The 21,416-nt window shown below is 37.1% G+C and overlaps 2 long non-coding RNA genes across 3 annotated transcripts in view; one reads left to right on the top strand and one right to left on the bottom strand.

The window, feature by feature from the left end:
* Positions 1 to 238: 238 nt before the first annotated feature.
* LOC116668709 lies at positions 239 to 20,462 on the top strand. Its single transcript, XR_004325942.1, has 3 exons — positions 239 to 307; positions 10,880 to 10,884; positions 20,343 to 20,462. It is a non-coding gene; the product is annotated as an uncharacterized LOC116668709 (long non-coding RNA).
* Positions 9,896 to 21,416, bottom strand: part of LOC116668708 — a 230,631-nt gene continuing 219,110 nt past the window's right edge. For both annotated transcript variants that reach the window (XR_004325940.1, XR_004325941.1), the window contains exon 3: positions 9,896 to 10,192. This is a non-coding gene — a long non-coding RNA (uncharacterized LOC116668708). The remainder of the gene's footprint in view (positions 10,193 to 21,416) is intronic.

Genomic DNA, 21,416 nt, shown 5'->3' with positions numbered 1-21,416 from the left:
GACATTGAGACAAAAGTGAGACAAAAGTGAGACAAAAGACTTACATCCCGTGTATTTTGCTTATATTGAGGAATAATGGATTTACAATGTTGTGTTAGTTTTTGGTGTACAGCATAGTGATTCTGTTGTACATAAATATATTCTATTTCATATTCTTTTTCTTTATAGGTTATTACCAGATACTGAATATAGTTCCTAGAGAATGCTTTGCCTATGTTCTCTTCTAGAAGTTTTAAGGTGTCTTGTATTATGTTTAAGTCTTTAAGCCATTTTGAGCTTATTTTTGTGTATGGTGTGAGGGACTGTTGTAATTTCATTGATTTACATGTGGCTGTCAGCTTTCCCAATGCCACTTGTCAAAGAAACTATCTTTTCTCCATTATATATTCTTCCCTCCTTTGTTGAAGGTTAATTGACTGTTGGTGTGTGGGTTTATTTCTGGGCTCTCCAATCTGTTCAATGGATCCGTATGTATGTTTTTCTGCCAGTACCAAGCTGTTTTGATTACTATAGCTTTGTAGTATTGTCTGAATTCTGGGAGGATTATTCCTGCAGCTTCATTTTTTTTTCTTCAGTGTTGCTTTGGCAATTCTGGGTCTTTTGCAATTCCATATAAATTTTAGGATTATTTTTTCTAGTTCTGAGAAAAATGTCCTGTATAATTTGATAGGGATCACATTAAATCTGTAGATTGCCTTGAGTACTATGGCCATTTTAACAATATTAATTATTCCAATCCAAGAGCATGGGATATCTTTCCATTTCTTTAAATCATCTTTAATTTCCCTAATCAATGTTTTATAGCTCCATGTATAAGTCTTTTATGTCCTTGGTTTGGTTTACTCCCAAGTATTTTTTTAATGCTATTTTTAAAGATTTTTTTTCCTTTTCTGATCTTTTTTATGTGTATGATCTTTTTTATGTGTTGTTGCATTCAGTTTGCTAATATTGTTGAGAATTTTTTATCTATGTTGATCAGGGATATTGGTATGGCCTTTGTTTTAAAGTCTATTTTATGTGATGTAAGTATTGCTACCCTTGCTTTCTTGTCATTTTCATTTACACAAAATATCTTTTTCCATCTCCTCACTTTCAATCTATGTCCTTTGCCATAAAGTGGTCTCTTACAGGTGGCATATTGTAGGCATTTTTTTAATCCAATATGCCACTCTGTCTTTCGATTTAGCATATAGTCCACTGACACCTAAAGTAATTTTATTGATAGTGTTTTTATTTTAAATCTTGTTTTCCAGCTTATTTTGTATTTCTTCTTTGTTCCTTTCTTATTCTTTCTGTGTTTGCTTTTGTAGTTTGATGATTTTGTTTTGTATTATGCTTGTGTTTCTTCATTTTGGTTTTTGTGACTCTACTGTGTGTTTTTGATTTGTGGTTACCCTGTTTTTCAAGTATGTTGTCCCATTACTATATTTACTTGCTTTATACTGGTGGTCATATAGGTTCAAACACATTCTTTGAAAAGGAAAATAATCTATACTTTCTTACTCCCTTCACCCACATTATATGATTTTGATGTCCTATTTTTACATCTTCAAGCTTATTCCTTTGCTGTTCATTGTAGTTACCATCACATTTCCAATTGTGATTTTCTCTTTTCTATAAATGCTTGCTTCTTTTCTATTTAGTCAAGACCTTTCATTATTTCTTTTAGGACAGGTTTAATATTGCTATATTCTTTTAGTTTTTGCTTGTCTGAGAAATTCTTTATCTCTCCTTCTATTCTAAATGATAATCTTGCTGGGTAGAGTATGCTACATTGCAAGTTCTTCCCTTTCAAGATTTTGAGTACATCTTGCCACTCCCTTATGGCCTGCAACATTTCTGTAGAGAAATCAGCTGATAGCCTTATGGTGGGTTCCCTTGTAATAACTCTTTTTCTCCTGCTACCTTTAGAATCTTCTCTTTAACTTCTGCTGTTTTAGTTATAATATGTCTTGGTGTAGGTCTGTTTGGGTTCATATTGTTTGGGACCCTCTGGTGCTTCCCAGACCTGGATATCGGCTTCTTTCTTTAGATTTGGGAGGTTTTCAACTATACTTTCTTCAGATATGTTTTTGATCCCCTTTTCTTTTTCATATCCTTCTGGGACCCCAATTATGTGTAGATTGGCACACTTTATATTATCCCATAGGTCTCGTATTCCTTTTTTTTTTTTTTTTTTTTTTTTTTGCATTTGTTTTTCTGTCTGCTCTTCTGATTGAATGATTTCCATTATTCTAGCTTCCAGGTCAGTTATTCATTCTTCTGCATTATTTAGTTTGCTATTTATTGCCTTTAGCTCAGCTTTTGTCTCAGCAAATGAGTTTTATAATCTTATTTGTTTCCTCTTCATAGTTTCTAGTTCCTTGTTACAGTGACCTGCATTTCTACTGATAACCTTTCTTAATTCCTTCAGTGTTTTTATTATCTCCTTTTCAAATGCAAGATCTGGTAGATTGGAGAGGTCTGTTTCATAGTTTGTTCTTTCAGGGGATTTCTCTTGTTCTTTCAATTAGGAGTGGTTCCTCTGCTTCTTCACTTTACTTCTATTTCTCTGACTCTATGAATTTAGGTTACCCTAAGTTATCTACTGTGGTCTCGAAGGGCTGTTTTTATGTGTATCCCTATGTAGACTGTGTGCATCTAATTTTGTTGTAAGGCCTGTTTTTCATATAGATGCCTTCTACATCTTTCCTCTGTGTGTGCTGGCCATTATCCCTTTGATAGGCGGTGGGAGGTGGGGGTGATTGGTGCTGTGGTGACCAGAGTCTGTTAAGCGGAAACCTCTCTGCTCTGTGGTTGTCATAGTCCTGTTAGGGGCCAAGATTGTTTCCCATTTGTTGGAATAGAAGCCCCCAGAACCATTTCTGAGCTGTGGTGTGAGGTAGGTAGGACTGGAGCACTTCCACTGGGAGAAGAGCTGCTTAGTATTTCTCAGCAGGAGCTGTCCACCAGGAAGTGCACTCTGTGCTATCACCTGTCACCCATTGTGAGAGCTCACAAAGTACACTGTTGTTGGAGCTGCCCTCAGCCCCCATCTCAGCCATAGGAATGCAGACAATCTACCTAGGTGTCCCTCAGACGCCATGCTCTGAAGTCAAGCATCAGGAGTTGTCATAGTTACATGTAGTCACATACCTGGACCCACTATGGGAGCTAGAGAGTCAGCCCTGACCCATGCCCTGCTCCATGTGCACATACTTGCAAAGACCACGGCTGCTAATGCAGGACCTACCCCAGCTGCACACCAGTAATCTGCTCAGATGTCTTCCAGGCACTGAGCTTACAAGGGCACTGGTTGCATAAATCTGCCAAAACCACCTAGGACATGGCTCAGATTGAAGCCCAGCTCTAAAGTCACGTGACCCCTGGGAATGGGCTTAGATTTCAGCCCCACCTCTGCATGGGGGCAACCTGCCAATGCTTAGGTACTTCCAGAGCTCATAGAGGTAGAGCTGTGCTGGTTGTGAGCATGCTGAGAAGGAGGCTGCTATGGCAGGGTGCCACCCCTCTCTTCATGCTATTAACAATTTTTATGGGGATTTTTATGGTGGACCCAGGCTCCATCCTTCACACACTTTCAGTTGCAGCCCAAACCACACTCAAGCCCCTTCAGTCTGTCTCCATGCAGCCAACCCCAGCCATCTCCCCAGGTCTGTCCTCTGAAGCCCAAGTTTCAGCACCCAGCCCCAATGCACACATTCAGGTGCATGTCTTGGGATGGGGAGTGCAGCAAGGTAGCACGGACCCTCTGTGCTGGTCTCTCTTTGTTTGCCTGTCATGCTCTGGCTGCTGTATTCTCCCTCTGAGTCTCTGAAGCTCCCCCTTTCTGTCCTGGTTGATCTCCCCACTGGTGAAGGGGCTTCCCAAGGTAAGAGAAACTTTCCTTTCTTAATTACTACCTCCCTGGTCACAGATCCTGTCCCAATTCTTGTTTTTTGTTTGTGTGTTTGTTTGTTCTACCTGGTTACATGGTGATCTTCCTTGTAGTTTTGATTATATGAGATCTTCTGCCAGAGTTCAGTAGGTATTCTGTGAGAGTTGTGCCATGTGTAGATATTTTTTTTTATATATTTGTGGAAGGAGGTGAGCTCCGAGTTCTGCATTCTTCTATTCTGTCATCTTGATTCAAGCGCCCTCAATACCTTGTTTGTTTGTTTGTTTGTTTGTTTGTTTTTCTTTTTTTGGCCTCAATACTAAATTCCAAAGGGAAATAATCTGATGGGTTTATCACAGCTTCAGTTATACTGTAATCCTGAGTTTCATTTTGATTGAAAGTGGCAGGGCTGTCATGCAGTAAAATAACAGAGCTTCTAAGATCCAGTCCTATGCATTGTACAGTTTTCAAGAACAGGGGCCATTGAGAATTGTTATATTACTTCAAAGAGTCTAGTGGAGCTAAGAAAAAGGTGATCATAGCTCTGCTACTACCTGGGTGACCTTAGATGAGTCAAAAGTCTGAGCTTCAGCTTCCTTCCCCATCAAGTGATGATAGTATTATCTGCTACAATTACTTGCAGTAAGATTGGTAAAATGATAAGCAAGTGAAATTAAAATACATTGGAAACTTTAAAATCCTTAAGTGATGTCTTTGATGTTCTTTAAAATATTTCAGCTCAAAACAAGATATAGATGAAACAAGTATGAAAAATCTTGATTATCTAGGTAATCAGTATACAGGTGTTCATCATACTGTTTTCTGTATTTTTGTGTATGGTAGAAATTTTGCATAATAAAAAATGTGAACTGCATCATAAAGGTAGGGAATAAACATTACCACTAGAAGTGGAATCTGTATCTACTGTCTCATGATTTGACCTTTTAATTTGTTTCCGTTTTTTAGGATGACATCACAGTTGTCCTCTTTTAGTCTGTTTCTAAAATAACCCAAATTTGAACATTAATTTTAATATTACATGTGCCACCATTATGACAAGAATGATGCTTTTTAAATGTAAATTCTGTGTGCATTTTTAAAAATTTCAGATGAGTAGAAATTTCAAATATTCTAAAAATGTATTTAAATTATCTTGACAGGAATAGGGACAAAGGTCAAGGGCATTTCAGCAGTGAAGGTCCAGGACACTTCTCAGCCTTTGTTTCTTCTCTGTGTCACATTCCTTTTGGTGATTATGATATCACTCTTTCTATCAGCAAGAATGGCTCTGAGTAAAACACAAATAACTTACTTCATTTCTGCTCCCCAAAACTAACATATTCGGATTTAAATCTTAATGATTTTGCTGCTGATCATTATAGGAAATATGCATGATGAAAAACATAACCAGGAGACATTATAAACTTTAGTAAACTTTACTAATTCATGATCCATGGATTGATTTCTGAGATGAGTAAGATCCCCAGTGGATTTCTGCCCTCAGCTTCCAAGCCTAAAAATGTATTCTTTCCTCTTTCTCCCAATTTCCAGGACAGAGTTTCTGCAAATCCCATATTTCTGGGAGACCTGAAAGAACCTGATGCCCTTAGTCTCGATGTTTCTTTGTATTTCTTAAGATCTCCAAAGCTAATCAGAATTCTCCCTAGATCTTTGCCCTTCAAAGCAACATCTTTGAGGAATATTTCAAAGCAGATATCATAGTTATCAGGAACCTCCCGGTATAGCTGGATATTTAACACATCGCCTACCCAGACCCCTTGATTCTGTCCAATTTCATTTGTTCAATTAACTTAAAGTGCCTAAATTCAAATTTTAAATATTCAAGTATCTAAAAATTATATTACTTTTAGTTTTAGACCAGTGGGTACAATCCAAAATGGAAAATTTAGGCTCTCTTCAAATATACATATAAAACAAACTGGCACATGCGTGATACTCAGCAACAGCTGGAGCAGATCTGATGGGGGATGGAGGAGGGATTATGCTGTAAGATTTCCAGAGCTGGCTACCCAGGCATCTCAGTGACCGAACAGTATGCCTGGTCCCTGGTCATAAAAAGTACTAGTTGTACCTCAAAAAACTAAAAACCCAGGACTAATTCAGTGACAAATCCTCAAAGGGTTAACACCATTAAAGCCCAAGATGTGGTCCAATTTGGGTTTTACACAATTCTTCCCTAGAATTTTCATGAACCCACTAACCCTTAAACTTTGGAAGTCAACAGGCTACTTGGAACTAGTTTAGTTATATAGTTAACAGATTGTAAAGTAGGCCTTCTATTCCTAGTCCTTTCCCATTTTCTTCTAAATGAATTCCTGAGAGGAGAACAGACCCATACATGGAATGGAAGTGGGTGATTATTTTAAACCATTTTATAGCCTGAGAGAATAGCAACTCCAATAATCCCTTGGAGTAAGTCAGTTGAGGTAAACATTCATTGGAAAGCAAAGGGCAGAACTCTGTGTCTTACCTGATCAAGTCTACGTTTCCAGAATACATAGAGTAATGAATGTAGCTCCTCTAACAACAAGAAGAATTTGGATTTTGCTTATTTCTCCTTCTTCTGTTTTGCATTTACTAAAGTGAGGATTTTGCCTACAATTTCAAGACATTGATCACCTAGTACCTCTGGCAAAAGTAAATAACATCAGTGGCTACCATAGAAATGCTGAATGCTGAATTTTAAGATGGCATAAGTTAAAATGAATTTCCACTTGATAATCTGATTAGATATTTCTCAATTCCAGAAATGTATTTTTCCCAATTGTTTTTCAAGTCTGTATTCAGGTATTTGGCTGGAATCACAACGTCCCATTACTCAAGAGAGCTGACTTGCACTGCCACCTGACTGCTCCTGGACTAGTCAGTGTCACATCAAATAGGTCACAATTTCTCTAAATAGGTCACAATTTCTCTTTCCTTATAACTAGAAATAAATGTCTTTAACATTTTGACAGAACAAATACAATGCAGGAGTGTAGGTATATGTTCAGCCTAGAAATTACCCACCAAAACTTTAAAAAAAAACTTACTGAGAAAAATATTTGGGACATACTTAACTAGGTCCTGTTGAATACACTTAAATTGTTTCTCTTAAAAGTATGTATTTCTGATATTTTTGGAAATATGCACATTTCAAATGTATTTATTTTCCTATAAAGTCTGATACATTTCACCTCCACAGGAAAAATACATTCTAACCCCCTATCTAAGGAAACAAGAGTGGAAGGTGATTGTTTCAGGCTTTTTTACTCCCTTGAGTTATAAAAAGGGATCAGGAAGATATAACATGTAAAGCATGCCTCAGGTAGGGTCTGGAATAATACTGAACAGTTAGCTGAAGATTTTTTGAAGTCCATGGCCAGTATCAGATACTCAAGGTGAAATTAAATAGAGGATATTTTACTGTCCTTGATCCTATAAAATACATTTAGCATGTAATATTTGCCAGGCACTCTGCTAGGCTCTGTCATTTAAATGGCTCATTTAACCCTCACAACACACTGTGAATAATATTATTAGCTCCAACTTATAAGAACAGCAAAGCGATTCTTCAAGATGAAATGAGAAACTTGACCTGTCTCACACAGTAATGGTTCAAGCCTTCAGCTCAAGCCTCCTGTTACGAAAGCCAGTGCTTGCTTTCTCTCAGAATTGATTGACTAGGGAAAAATCTAATAGCTCTAGGGTTGATACAAACCCACGGCATACCTACAGAGTGGAAGAAGATATTTCCAATAAATGTATCTAATAAAGCACTCATATCACGAATATATAAAGAACTGTTACAAATCAATATGACAAAGAATAAACAATCCAATTGAAGAATGGATGAAAGATTTGAATACGCACTTTATAAAAGGGAATGGCCAAATGGCTATTAAAGCATATGTAGAAGCATTCATTCATTAGTTATCACAGAATGCAAATTATAACTACAATGAAATATAATCCTACATGTACCAGAGCAGCCAACAGAAAAAAGCCTACATGGGGGAGGGTACACAGCAGTGTCTAACACTGCTGGCAGCAGTTCAAATTATATAACCCCTGTGGAAAACTGTTTGGCAGTAGCTACTAAAAGTGAATATGTGTATGCCCTATGACCCAGCAATTCCACCCCGTGGTATAGAACCAAGAGAAATGTATACATGTGTGTACCAAAAGTTATGTTCAAGTACGCTCACAGCAGCACTGTTTGTAACAGCCAAAAACTGAAAACTTCTAAAGGCCCAGAAATTTTGGTCCATACTAATAAACAGTGTGAGTTACTAATAATTATTCATGCATATATTAACTAGAACGTATCTTTAGTTGATTTATCCTGAATAATTGATCTGCCTCCAATTTATTCTCAAATGATATAAAATTCATTTCTCTAAAATGGAGGTTTATTGTGTCTAAACTTTAGTATTTGTGTGTGTATATATCTATATATAATACCTACCCACAAATACATGTATATATGCAATCAAACATATGTATGTACACACACAATGGAACAAGAAAAAAATATTTCAATTTTGTGCAACAAAATTTTATTCAAAAAATTAATCGAAACCCTAACATTTTCTATAATAAAGATTTTTTAATCACAATGTTTTTAAATAACAGGGGCTAGTGATGATATTTTAAAATAAGAGAACAGTTGTTTCAGGTTGGAATTTTTATAGTTAATATGCAGGCTGAAAAAATCTTTTTAGAAATTCCTTTTCTTGTTGGTGCCACTAAGTAATGGAAGAAAATGTTTTCTGTAATTTTTTTTTTTGAAGTGAAAAGAACAGTTTGATTATTTGCCCTTTGAAATCTAGAGAAGGTTTGCATAGAACAGGTATTTATCATAACATGATAATGTAACTCAAACCAAAATGCTTGCTACTTATTGGTAAAAGTTGTTTCCATAATTATGTAGTATGTGGACTAGTTTACCTATATCCTTATTTCCCCAAATTTAGTTACTTTAAGCTTGAGTGGGGTGTCAGGGAAGGTCTTCCACAGTTCCAAATAGTAAACAAGTAGCAAAACACATTGCCTTCCATCTATCCCAATGAGCATCAGACATAAGTATTTCAATGCTACTTTCGAGTAACCAAAAGTCTAACAATTGCAAATACATTATTATTCTTAATTAATGACACTAGTCTGGGTCTGTGGGGTAGTGTAGCAGAAGGAATGTTGACCTAAAAGTCAGAAGCCTGATTTCTATTTCTAGACTCAGTTTCCTTACCTAAGGCTTAAGGGACCTGGAAGATGCCAGGTCTCCCCAGCAGTATAATCCTATTCTGCCAATTCAGCATCAGTCAGACAGGTCAAGTCCTAGACTCTCTTGAGTCTTTCAGCTGGGTAGGTCTAGAAGCTCTAAGATCTACTTACCTAACTCAGTGGATTAACCTTTCGTGCATCAAACACACGTGATGCTGTGACCTATATAGCTGCTGACCCACTGCCACTCACAGCTTACTACACACCTGGTGACCTGCTATTCACCAGGTAGGTGAGTTTCCTCTTAGTTGTGCTTGCTCCCAAGCCTATTTATGCAAGTTTTATACATAATTGTAATTCTGTCATTGAATCAGATAGTACATAAGCAGATAATGTAAGTGTTTAAAGAAAATAACTATTTCCATGACTAAGTTGAACAATCTGGAGAGAATTGGTGAAAGTCTCAATAAAAACTGCTTTTGAATTAAGTGTGTCAACCCAACTGTAAAATAATTTTTAAAATCTAAAAACATTCTGCTCTCAGCGTCGTATCTATATTTAGATTCCTACAACGTTTAGAGACTGAAATGTGATCTGTAGTTGATGTATTAGGATATGCTAATACGTAAACATGGTAGAATGCAAAGCAGAACTGTAATCAAAGAAAAGGCATTTGCAAGCATCAGAAGACTGGGGAAACAATGTTATTATTTGTATTAAGTTAAAATAAAAGTTGAAGGTGTGTGTTGGAGGTCAGATACGCTGGAAATAGACTGAGACAGATTTCCATGCAGGGAGTTTATTAGGACTCACTTGAGGGAACTACAGTAAAGCAGTGAGGGCAGAACAAGACTGCAGTGGAAGAAGTCAAAATGGAATGCAGCTGCAACGGAAGTCTCAGAGTTGCCCCAATGTGGGGGGTGGGGTGGGGTGCAGGCTATGTACACTCCCCTCCCTTGTACATTCTCCAGCTATTGGATGAGGACTGTCCCCTGGGGAAGAGGTGTAACCCGGGTAAGGCAGCTTCTTCTTCCTTGGGTTGAGGGTAAATGTTGGGGAGGGACTTCACTGTGAGCCACTCACAGACTATGCTTCCTAAAGGTAGGGAAAAGAGCATTTCAATCCCAAAGCAGGGGCTCATCAATACACAACTAAAAGGATATTTGAGAAGAGCTTAAATACGAATAAAATGGACCCAATGAGATGTACAATGAAAACCTTAAATTGTGTTCATGGAAACATTTCTGAGCATTCTTTAATTAGGGAGCAACACTAGTGAACTTTTAATTACTTCTAATAATATCATTCTGTGTAAATCAGTGGTTTTTAACATGGGACAATCTTGTCCTGACCCAGGAAACATGTGACAATGTCTGAGGACACATGTGGTTGTCACAGCTGGAAGTGATGTGCTGCTGGCTTCTAGGTAGAGGCCAGGATGCAGCTAAACATCCTACGATGCACATGACAGCACTCACAGCAAAGAACTGGCCCAAAATAGTCAACAGTGGCAAACGCTGGTCTAAATCAGCACTTTGGTTAGTAGCTGCAGATAGCAAATATGCAAGTCTTAGATGTCTTTGGAATTTCAACTGGTTGGTTACAAAGCCCTGGTATTTCTTTTGGCTTAGCTGCACTCTGACAATATTACTGGGACGATGAGGGTGCTGTGAACCAAGGAAATTAGGGAACCTCTGCCCTGAAGGATGGCAGAGGTACCAGACTGGAAGAAACTGTCTAAAACCCATATTGGCCTGTTTCAGAATTTATCTGTTATAGCAGCTAATGTATAGCATTAATGTTTAGCATTAATAATACAGTGAGGTAAATTAATTCATACGAGTTGAAGTTCTGTTCAAATGCAACCCTTGGGTTGAAGCTGTGATTATAGATGGCGTGCTGAGAATCTGTTCTGCGTTGGTAGGCAGACTCCCCAGCGATGTTACATCAAGTCCAACTCTGTCTCTCATTAGCTATGTAATCTATACATGTCACTGTGCACTGGGCATTGTTTAAATATCCGTACAATTGGAATATTAGTCCATCTCTAGTGTCTCTTCCAACCCTAATGTCCTACACATCAACTCTATCTGCTCCTTGCTTCCCAAAGTCTCCCATATGACCTCTTCCCAGTCTGGTTCCCATTTCTTCCTTTTCACTGCTTCACAAGAGTCAGTTTGCTTTTCTTTTCCTTAAAGCTGGTACATCTATTGCGTTTCTTGAGTTCCTGCTCATCCACACTAGGTTTGGAGTGGGAAGCAGTCCCTGCTGCTCCCCTTCCATGTGATCCAGGAAAAGAAATGTGCGTTTTGAAATATTTATCACTAATAACACTTGAATTCAGATCAGGAATAACAAAAGCAATAAACATTCTATCACAATATTCTCAGGTAGCGTATGAGAAATTTTAAAACAATGTTATTCATTACTCTGCCATAAATCTCGTTCCCTAGTGGTAGTTCCTCACTGTAGCCCCAGGGAAGGGAAGAGTGAGAAAGGAGATGCCACATCTGGGGAAGAGAAGATATGATGTAGGAAACCCTTGGAAGAAAGGAATCTGAAAGAGGAAGCCCATTCCTTCTTCTGGCCACTATTGAAGTGTAGGGGAGAAGGGTCAGGAGGAGGAGGCACAGATGAAGAGATTCGTGTGTTTTGACCTTCCCTCTCTGGACCAAAGTCTGGGAAGAGGGAAGAGTACTGGATAGGTTAAGGGGCAAAACAGAAGTAGGAGAGGCTTTGGCTCGACCTCCCAAATGGGGTCCTGAAAGGAGAGTGCCCTGTAGACTGACATCGTTCCCTGGGTGGCCATAGCAGAGTTCTATCGGTGGAGTGGAAAGGGTGGGCAGGGCAGGACCCCAGAACCTCCTGTGGTGCTCAGGTGTCCTGGAAGGGATCTAAAGCTTCCTGTGTGCTCTCTCAAGCAAAGCAGAAAGGAGTTTAAAGGACTAGTCTTCCAGATGTCATTGTGGCAAGATCTTGAAACCTCAGCCTGCTGAGAAGGGTCAAAGTCAGACCTCAAAGCTGAGGTGGGGCTTAGCCAGTAAGGCTGAAGCCCCAGCTTTGATCCCTAAAGAACAAAGGAGTTTCCTAGTCACAGACGTCAGCATCAAACAAAGACCATCTCTGCAGAGGCCAGAAAACTCAGAGGATATTGTAAGAGGAAGCCCCTCTTCCCTACCACTGGGAAGTTTTCTGAGCCTCCCTTTCCTAGTCAGATACCCACTTGGAAAGATGTAGAGGGAGAAAGAGAAAATCTTAAAGACTGAGGTATATTTTGTTTGTTTATTTTTAATGAGATACTTAGGAAGATTCTTTAAATTAACAAATCAAATTGGGTTTACTGGATTTGACCAAATATTTTTTCTTCATTACTCTATTACTACCTCCATGAAGAAGATTAACTCAATTATAAAAATGTGAAAATGAACTCAATTATGCATATGTGAATGTAGCACACCAAAGTTTGATTCTTCTGCTGTTATATCAGCCAGATATCATGTTAGGTACTTGGATTAGGGTCCTTAGTTTCATCAGTGAAAGCACAATATCCTTTCAATCTCTTCCTTGCAGTCAAGCCTCCTCTTTTCCCATCCTCCAATTTCTGCACTGTATCACACAGGAACCATCTTCTGTGGAGGTTCTTTTCTCTAGCCAGATATTTCCCCAACTTCCCTGATGATACCAAAAAAAAAAAAAAAAAAAAAATCATCCAAGGTGCTTGTCAAAACTAAGGCTTCCTCAGCCTGTTACTGAGAGATTCCACTTCGATGAACGTAAGGTAGGGCTACTTTTAACAAGTACCCCAAGTGACTCTTACCACCAGGATAATTTGAGAAAACCTTATTCTGTCATAGATTGCAGTCTGCCCAGTCAGCCACATTTCAGTAAAATGACATCCCCATTTACTCTGATGCACAGGCCAGTTTTAGGTCTTCATTCTGCATCTTCTCTCAACCCCTGTATACAAATTTATTACCCATGATATTGTTATCAAACTAAGTCTCAGATAAATCCATCCACTTCTCTCCATCTTCTCTAATAACCACTGTCCTCTTCTAGCCAAAACTTTTACAACTCTTTACAATGTTTCTGCTTCCACTCTTCCTTGTTTTCACTTTATTCTACACTCAGTGGCCAGAATCATCTTCTTAAAATATAAATCAGATCTGATCAAGATCATGTTGTGTCAGGAAAAGGGAGTGTGAGAGATCATGTCCCAGGTCTCAGCAAGACCCTGAGATGTGCCCTGCCAAGTGAGGGTCCCGGGCTTCGTCAGAAAAGAATTCGAGGGTGAGCCACAGTAAAGTGAAAACAAGTTTATTTAGAGAGATACACATTCCATAGACAGAATGTGGTCTGTCTCAGTAGGGCAAGTGGCCCCGGAGTGTGGGGGTGGTAAGTGCTTATGGACTAGGTAATTCCATATTGCTAGTAAGTGGGAGGAATATTCTAACTATTTGGGGGAAGGGGCGGGGATTTCCAGGAATTGAGCCACTGCCCACTTTTGGGCCTTTTATGGTCATCCTTGGAATTGACATGGCGCCTGTGGGTGTGTCATTTAGCAGCTGATGTGTTACAATGAGCCAGAATGAGGCTCAAGGTCGATTGGAAGTCAAATCTTCCACCACCTTGGGCCTAGTAGGTTCTATCTAGTTTTTGTCATATCACCAACAGCTATGTCATTCTGCCCCCTTCCCGCCCGTCTCAATGTCACACTTCTGATTAAACCTTTAAGGGATTATACTTGGGATCAAAGTTGAACTTTTCTCATAGCTCACAGATCTTGCATGTTCTGGCCTTGGCAACCTCAGCGCCTTCACTCAAGGCCTTTCTTTTACCTGCTCATGATCCCATCCACACTGGTTTCCTTTGAAGTTTACAAACACAACAGGCTCTTACCTGCCTCATGGACTTTGTACAGACTCACTTTTCTGTATGAACATTCTTTATCCATCTTTGGATGACAAAGTCTTTCTCATTCTTCAGTTCTCAACTTAAATTTCACTTCCTCAGGGAAGGCTTCCTAGACCACCCTTTTAAAGTGGAATTGTCCCTTCTTAATCTCCAGCCATTGTTCCTGTCCCCTGTATCATCTTTCACAAGTTATAAATATTTCATGCTACTTGTTTAGTCTTGAATGGATTCATCTATCTATGTTTAGCTTTCCAACTAAAATGGGAGCTCCAAGAATGTAAGATGTGTATCTTCTGTGTATAACATAGCACACAGCACTCAGTATAATATCTGTGGCATGAATTAATAAATAAAAGTGAGAATTATTAGACCTTTGAGCTGCCTTTAGTTTGTGTGAAACAAAAATCCCTTCTCAGGGTTCCCTCTGGAAAACTAAACTTTTGGAATTTCCTCACAGATATGACAAGAAAAAAAAGTATAGCAATACCAAATCTCCAAAATAATTTTCTAAAATTAGAATAAAGAGGAGGTAGGCAGAGAAAAAGGGAATCTGGGTAACTTTCTAGAAGAGCAATACTCTGGTTCCTGATAACAACTTGCAAGATAACCCATATTCTTCTCTTAAATTCTAATCACCACCATGTATGAATCATGTGTCTAGGCTTATGTGATAACAGCTAAGTTAAAACAAACAAATTAGAACATAGACAGCTGAGGCAGAAGCAGAAAATTGGTAGACTTTTCCCAATAGTGCTATCCATTTTTTCTGTTCTTGGGAGAAACACCATAAAAGGAAAACTTTAATGTTTGTATTAGTTAGGGCTCTCCGGAGAAAAAGAACCAATAGGATATATATACAGATATGTATAAGAGGATACAGTTACGTATGGGAGGATATCTATTATAGCAATTGGAACATGTGATTATAGAGACTGAGAAATTCTACCATCTGCCTTATGCAACTTAGAAAACCAGGAAAGCTGGTAATGTAATTTAGTCCAAGTCTGAGCCCTGAAAACTAGGGGCAGGGGGAGGCGGGGGTTGATGATGTAAATCCTGTTTTGAGTCTGAAAGCCTAAAAACCAGGAACACTGATCTCTAAGGGCAGGAGAAGATGGCTATCGAAGCTTAAGCGGAGAGAACAAACTTGCCCTTCCTCCACTTTTTTCTTATTCAGACCCTGGACAGACTGAGCGATGCCTGCCCACATTGGGGTTGGTAATCTCCTTTACTGAGTCTACCAATTCAAATGCTAATATCTTCCAGAGACAACCTCATAAACATGCCCAGAAATAATGTTTGAGGAGCGGAACAAAATGGGCATCCTTTAACCCAGTCAAGTTGACACATAAAATTAACCATCACAATACTCATATCTATGTATCAATTTTACAGTAAGCTGCTTCCTTGGGCATTTTGAAAAGTCATCTCTCCTCCTCCTCTTAGGTATACTGGACATCACTCTCAGGTGTTTGCGAATATGATCTCTGTTCTCTGACTTGGTTCCTCTTGTTTCTGAGCATATATCACAGTTGGCTTTCTCAGTTCCATGAGATTTTTTTTCTTTTTTGAATGCTGTTTAACTTCATTATTATAGAACTTCTTACTAAGTTTTTGTGGCTTTGTCTCTTTCATGCTTCTTAAAATTAAGTTGTTTAGTTCCATCTTACATCCAATCTGAAAGCTCAAGAAACTTATTTCTAAGAAGTTCTTGGACTTTTTGCAATGCTTGGACCATACAAAGTCTATTATTTCATGCACTTAAAGGGTTATATTCAAGAGGATTATTACATCCTCTCAATATCAAAAGATAATTGGGAAATGTCTTCATTTCCATTTCTTGAATGTGTATTTTCTTTTTCTGATAATGAAGAATTCTGAAATACTATCACAACAATTGCTGGTTGATGGCTATTTTATTTACAAATTCCTTCTTTGACACTATTGAGTATGCAATAACTCTTCAAAATGATCCTGTTTATTTACAGTTTATTGTGAAGTGTTAAATCCTCCCTAACCTGACACCTCTGGGAGATACATTATTGCTCCAGCTCTACTGACTTTCAAAAATGATATTTAGGATGAGTTACTAATCTGCTCCTTCCAATTAAATATCTTCATCTACTGAAATTTCATTCACTCTAACTGCCAAAGTTGGGCATTCACTGCCTAAAATAGTCTTAAGAAGCTAGATAACATTGATATTGACATTTAAAAAGTGCTCATGTCAATAGCTTTTACAGTTTCCAAATTTGGGAATTTAATTCATTTCATAGAATGTACACTTGAGAAAAATAAACATCTATTCCTCATTAAGAAATAGATGTTGGTCAATTAGGCTTACTTACTAGCTAAATTTTTCTACATATTTGTCCTCAAAGACCTGCAAGTCACAAGTGTGGGAAATGTCACTCATACCTTTATATATGCCAGAGTAAAATATTTTTAAATGTTTGGTGATTTTTTGACAATAGATACCAACATTTAAAAATTTTTGCTTTATTCTTTGTAATGAAAATTCCAAAGTGGAGTTTTAAAAACAGATTTTACTACAAGAATGTTTTTTCCCACTTAAAACAGTGAAAAAGCAGTAATAGCAAAGAAATTCAGGTAAATAAATTGTAATACATCCACGGTATGGAATTTTATATAATCATTAAAAAGATGCTTTAAAATAATATGCAATAACATGGAAAAGTTTTAACAAAATATGCATTTATTCAGCACACAATATGTTCCAGACACTGTGCTAGGTGCTGGGACCTCAACAGTGACAAAGACACCATCACTGCCTTTGACTAAAAAAAAAAAAAAAAATGATGTTGGACCAAATCCAGTTTTTTCTTATTTTAGATGTATGCACACATTAAAAACAATGATGAACACAATACTTATTCTCTGATGACAGAACTGCAAAAACTTTTATTTTCTTCCTTTTGCTATATTTGCTAAAATAGTGATGTTTTCTTTTTACTAAAAGGAAACCATCTTGAAAACAATTCAGCAAAACGTTGCAAGGCCATAGATCCTGGCTCCCAGTATCACTTGAGAATATTAAAACTGTTCATGATATGTAAGTAGATGCCAAGATATCCATGAGGTCTAAGGTGTAATGAGACTAAAAATAAGAAAAGTGTTCATCTTCCTTCAGCCAGTCAACTCCCTTCACTGAAAACTTAACATCCAAAGCATCATGTCAAATGCTATCATCTACTTCATGGGTTATTTTCCCTTTTATAAAATGCTTTCAATATGAAGCAAAAATTGTGAGCTATTGCATGATCATAACTTAAGCTGAAGGGCACATGCCGACAGTAATTTTAATTATTATCTCCTAATGATGAATATACTTGCTCTCGCTCTACAAAATATTTGGCCACCAACCAAGGCGACTTCAGAGTGAGGTGATTTTTGCCTTACCCTCACCTGAATTTTATTAAAATCCATTAAAGTATCTTGTTAACTATACCTTCTAATTTATTGTGAGAGTTTTTTTTTTTTTCTCCCTTTAGTAAGCCCAAGGTGAATTCAAATGACTAAAATAATGTGAATTAAAGAGCTTGGATGTTTAGGAAAACCTAAGGGAGATTATATTCATTCTGTTGCACAGCACAGTATAATGAAGACAAGACTTTCTCCCCAGTGCTCAATTTGTGTGTTAAATGCTTTAATCATTTTGAGCATAAGGGCTTTCCTTCATTATACTGCAATGCTAAGAAGGTCTAAGGTTGGGTTCCTTATACAAAATGATAAGAGAAACCGGCATTTAGAAAATGATTTGTATTCAGATGTTTCCAAAATTTTTATATGCAACTTTGATGACTCTTGTCTGTTTATCGTGAGCTGCTTCTACCTGACAATTTAAATGAGGTCAAAGTTTTATGAACCAAATGATTGTGCTGGACTAAAATATCAGTACTTGATGTGTACGTTGGACTGCAGCTGGGAGGCTGTGGAAAATATACTTAGGCTGTAATGTTTCTATTTTTATGTTTTTATTCTGTTTGAATACATATTCTATTTGTATACATCCTAGGTGTATTTATGAAGTTTTCCCTTTAGTAAAGATTATTGTTGAAAGACTTTTCTTTCTGTTTAAATTCACTCTAGTTTTGGGGACACAGTGGCTTTAAAAACCTTGAAGTCATATTGAGTCTGGTTTTAATCCTAGCTACACGATTTTGGGCAAATTATTTAATCTGGAGCTAGTTTTCTCGTGGCTAAAAGGGGAAATAATGTCTATTTTACAGGGTTGCCCTTTGGAATAAATGAGCTGATGCACGAGGGGCCTGTTGCTTAATAAATGGTAGCTACTGACAGCATGACCTGTTGCTTAGTGGGGACTCACTAGAAATAAGGGCAGTGATAGTAGTATATATCCACTCTCAAGGATGACATTACAGCACTGAATCTGACCTTCTTCCTAAAACATTAAAAAAATACAATCTCAAGAGAGAAAATATAAACTTAGTTATCCCAGCCTCTGCTTGTTTTAGAGATAACAAATGATTTAGGGTGACCATTTCCTATAATACTGAATGCCAACCAATTATTAAAATGTTAGGGTCCATCCACCCTGCACCATCTCCTCACTCACCGGAACTCCCACTCTGCCCAGGGGTGGAGAAGTGAAGGATTAGCAAACACAAAACAGATTTTTTTTTTAATTGAAGTATAGTCAGTTACATTGTGTCAATTTTTGGTATACAGCATAATGTCCCAGTCATGTATGTGTCTGTGTATATATATATATACACACACACATGTATTTGTTTTCATATTCTTTTTCATTAAAGGTTATTACAAGGTATTGAATATAGTTCACTGTGCTATAAAGAAATTTGCTTTTAATTTATTTTTATATATAGTGGTTAAACTTTGCAAATCTCAAACTCCCAAATTTATCCCTCCCCACCACCTTTAAACTGGCTACCATAAAATTGTTTATTATGTCTGCTAATCTGTTTCTGTTTTATAGATGAGCTCATTAGTGTCCTCTTTTTTTTTTCCTTAAGATTCCACATATGAGTGATATAATATGGTATTTTTCTTTCTCTTTCTGGCTTATTTCACTTAGAATGACAATCTCCAGATCCACCCATGTTGCTGCAAATGGCACTATTTTATTCATTTTTATCGCTGAGTAGTATTGCATTGTAAATATACAACCTTTTTTTTCATTTTTCAGTTTTATTAGGTAGAATTGTTACAGTTTGACTGCACATATACAATATACTGCATGTAAATACATATACAATATACTGCACTTTTTTTTAGTTTACATATATGTACTAATCATTGTTTCTAAGAACAATTTATAGAGTTTTAGCTTTTTAAACTTACATAGTTATCAAAGGAATAAAGCCAACCACAAAATAAGAATCAACAGAATGCAGTAAATCCAATCATAAAGGACAGTCAAATGTGCTTACACATTTTCAAGAAATCAGTCATCTAAGTTGTAAGTAGTTCATTTGTGTCTTTTTTTTTTTTTTTTTTTTTTTTTTTTTTTGTAAGCACAACTTCTTTATCCAGTCATCTGTCAACAGGCATTTAGATTACTTCCACATCTTGGCTATTGTATATCGTGCTGTTACGAACACTGGGGTGAATATATCTTTTCGAATTAGAGTTCCCTCTGGATATATGCCCAGGAGTGGGATTGCTGGGTCATAGGGTAAGTCAATTTTCAGTTTTTGAGCAATCTCCATACTGTTTTCCATAATGGCTGCACCAAACTACACTGCCAGCAGCAGTGTAGGAGGGCTCCCTTTTCTGCACACCCTCTCTAGCATTTATCGTTCATGGACTTTTTAATGATGCCCATTCTGACTGGTGTGAAGTGATACCTCATTATACTTTTGATTTGCATTTCTCTGATAATTAGTGATATTGAGCATTTTTCATGTGCCTATTGGCCATTTATATGTCTTCATTCAAGAATTGCCTGTTTAGGTCTTCTGCCCATTTTTGGATTGAATTTTTTTTTGTTGTTATTAAGTTGTATGAGCTGTTTGTATAATCTGGGTATTAAACCTTTGTCAGTTGCATCATTTGCAAATATTTTCTCCCATTCCATAGGTTGTCTTTTTGTTTTACTTATGGTTTCCTTTGCTGTGCAAAACTTTTAAGTTTAATTGGGTCCCATTTGTTTATTTTTACTTTTATGTCTATTGCCTGGGTAGACTGCCCTAGGAGAACACTACTAAGATTTATGCCAGAGAATGTTTCGCCTATGTTTTCTTCTAGGAGGTTTATCGTGTCTTGCCTTATATTTGTCTTTAAGCCATTTTGAGTTTATTTTTGTATATGGTGTGAGGGAGTGTTCTAGTTCACTGATTTACATGTGGCTGTCCAGTTTTCCCAACATCACTTGCTGAAGAGACGGTCTTTTCTCCATTGTATATTCTTGCCTCCTTTGTTGAAGATTGATTGACTGTAGGTGTGTGGGTTTATTTCTGGGCTCTCTTTTCTGTTCCATTGATCCATATGTCTGTTTTTATGCCAATACCACACTGTTTTGATTACTGTAGCTCTGTAGTATTATCTGAAGTCTGGAAGGGTTATTCCTCCAGCTTCATTCTTTTTATTTTTTTTCAGTGTTGCTTTGGCAACTCTGGGTCTTTTGGAATTCCATATAAATTTTAGGATTGTTTTTTCTAGTTCTGTGAAAAAATATCCTGGGTAAAATCTGTAGATTGCCTTGGGCAGTATGGCCATTTTAACAATATTGGTTATTCCAATCCAAGAGCATGGGATATTTTTCCATTTATTTAGGTCATCTTTAATTTCCTTAATCAATGTTTTGTAGTTCTCCATGTATAAGTCTTTCACTTCCTTGGTCAGATTTATTCCTAAGTATTGTTTTGAATGTGATTTTAAAAGGAATTCTTTACTTTCTTGTCCTGCTATTCTATTGTTAGTGTAAAGAAATGCAACTGATTTCTGTACATTAATCTTGTATCCTGCTACCTTCCTGAATTCTTTCATCAGCTCTAGTAGTTTTTATGGAGCTTTAAAAATTTTATATATATCGTGTCCTCCACATACAGTGAATTTTACCTCTTCTCTTACAATTTGGACCCCCTTTCTTTTTCTTGACTGACTGCTGTGGCTAGGACTTCCAAAACTATGTTGAACAGAAGTGGTGAGAGTGGACATCCTTGTCTTGTTCCAGATTCTAGTGGGAATGATTTCAGTTTTTCACTGTTAAGTATTATGCTGGCTGTGGGTTTGTCATAAATAGCTTTTATTATGTTGAGATATGTTCTCTCTATATCCACTTTGGTAAGAGTTTTTATAAAACAGAACTTTTTGATCTCTTCTAGTGATGAACATGTATGCTTTGAAATAAGAAAAAAGTTATTAAACATAAAAAATAAATAATCATGAGAATAAAAATAAA

This window comes from Camelus ferus, chromosome 14, assembly GCF_009834535.1.
Source record: "Camelus ferus isolate YT-003-E chromosome 14, BCGSAC_Cfer_1.0, whole genome shotgun sequence".
Classification (NCBI taxonomy): domain Eukaryota; kingdom Metazoa; phylum Chordata; class Mammalia; order Artiodactyla; family Camelidae; genus Camelus; species Camelus ferus.
This window is presented reverse-complemented; position numbering and strand designations above follow the sequence as displayed.